The sequence below is a fragment of the Calidris pugnax genome, unplaced genomic scaffold, assembly GCF_001431845.1.
Source record: "Calidris pugnax isolate Ruff unplaced genomic scaffold, ASM143184v1 scaffold8, whole genome shotgun sequence".
Taxonomy (NCBI): domain Eukaryota; kingdom Metazoa; phylum Chordata; class Aves; order Charadriiformes; family Scolopacidae; genus Calidris; species Calidris pugnax.
Window position 1 is genome coordinate 14,503,747 of NW_015090830.1, and position 1,999 is coordinate 14,505,745.

At 58.0% G+C, this 1,999-nt stretch overlaps 1 long non-coding RNA gene across 1 annotated transcript in view; it reads left to right on the forward strand.

Moving 5' to 3' along the window:
• Positions 1-808, forward strand: part of LOC106887357 — a 35,926-nt gene extending 35,118 nt beyond the window's left edge. The window contains exon 3 of the long non-coding RNA XR_001411862.1: positions 495-808. This is a non-coding gene — a long non-coding RNA (uncharacterized LOC106887357). The remainder of the gene's footprint in view (positions 1-494) is intronic.
• Positions 809-1,999: the final 1,191 nt, after the last annotated feature.

The window sequence follows — 1,999 nt, forward strand, 5'->3', positions numbered from 1 at the left end:
CCCCTTTTTTTTTTTCTTTGCGGACGCAATGGGCAGCAGGCATGAATCTTTTTATAGAAGTCTCCCTGAAGGCTGCCCTCAGGACCCTAATTCCCAGCTCCTTTTGAGGAGTCGGTCTGTCCCGAGGTAAAGAGGAGACTGTCGTTGGCATCCGAGGGGTTGAGACATCGCGCATCTCAAGGGCAGACAAGGACATTCTGCACAAATGCAGGGGCCTACCTCTCCTTGCGGGAAAAAAAAAAGAAAAAGACAGTTTGACCCCAAAAGCATCCCCAGACATGCTCCCTGCGCAGAACGGGCACCTCGCGTAGCATTTTGCAGGGGGTTACCTGGGGTACCGCCACATGGGCTTGGCTGCCTTCCCGAAAAGATACCTTAGGAAATTTTTCAGCAGTGCTTAGAGGTGGGGGGAGTTAAGCGTAGATCAGGACACCTGCGTGAGGGTGATGATCATGAATTAACAGGGCCACAACCTTTCCCTTTCCTTCCTGCAGCACAATTCTCCCGTCGGGGGCGGCTTTACTCAGTGCCCGAGGAAGGAGAAAAAGACCGGGCGAGAAACAAAGTTTGGGCGAGAAGCCAGCCGAGGAGCAGAACCTATTCGCCTTTGGGGAAGTGTTTTTTCAGGGGGAAATCGGCCTCAGCAGGTGGGAGAAAAGGCGCCACCCAACCTTCCCACGTCGGGACTCCGCGGGACTCGAGGGCCGGAGGAACCCGCGGAGGGGAAAGGGCGAGCACTGAAAACCGGGGGCGCGGAGACATTCATCCCCCTCTGGACAGGTTCTGCTTTCCTAGGCGTTTAATCTCTTCGATGGGCTGAAAAGAATTTCTCAGCTTTCAGAATTTCCGTGAGGAAAATTTTCCTGCCGTCTTGACCCCCTCAGCCCTCCCAGCCCCCCTCCGAGACTGCGTCCACCCTCTGCATCCCACCCAGTCCTCATCACTGCTCGGGAACCGTGGCAGAAAGACACCCTGCGACCCTGAGGTGCCCACCCTCCATCCGAGCTCTCTAAACCCAGGGTTTAGCAAAGCCGACCCCCCCCCGGGGCGCCGAGGGTGGTCACGGCTGCCCGTCCCGTTCCTTCCCCCGCGGTGCCGAGCTGGTGGGGCACAGGAGGAGGAGGAGGAGGAAGAGTTGTCCCCCGATGTGTGGGAAAGCAGGGGCTCGGAGGGATGAAGGACACCCGGCCGCCCCGCAGATGGGGCGGGAGCGGCAACAGCCCCGTCGGAGCTGCGCGGACACCGCGGCGATTAAACCTGCACAAAGACACGCTCCGCGTATAATAATAGCGCCGGTTGTGTAAGTGTCAGCCCCCGAGTACTTCCACCCAGTGTTTGTGTGGGTAGACTTTGCTTTTCCTACGCCAGATGACAATGTTAAAGATTTTTATCCCCTCCCAGCTCCGCACAGCTCCAGCTGAACTTCCCGGAGCATCAAAATAAACCCCCTACAGCGGTCAGGATACAGGTCACCTCTCTAAAAGGAAACACAACCCTTCCAAAAATATAAAACATCTTTGACGTAAAAAAAAAAAAAAAAAAAAAGCACCACAAAAAAAAATGCTCTTTTGTCTCCGAGCATCCTCTGTCGGTGTAAATAAAACGTGACAGGCGCGAGGTAAAATAAGAAGCGGGATGTTTCGAGATGAGAGCAGAGGTGAGGTCCCCGCCGCGGTGCGGCAGCCGGGCGGCGGAGCGGGCACTGCCGGTCACGTCGGGGGGGAGCTGCCGGTGAGGGGGAGGCAGGCGACAGGCTCGGGCAGACCTCCGAGGGGACGCTGCCGAAAAGAAGGGTGACCGATCCGGCCCCCCTCCCTCTCTCCTTCCCTTCCTCCCCCGCAAATCCCGCTCGGGTCTCAGCGGTGAAGGTCGCGCAAGAGGCAGCGGCGACAGCGCGGAAATATCAGCGGCAGCCCTTGTGATAGGGTCTCAGGGTGTCCCTGCGAGACCGTAGGGAAAGGCACCCCCCAAATCCCGCTGGGCGCACCCCGCGGACAGC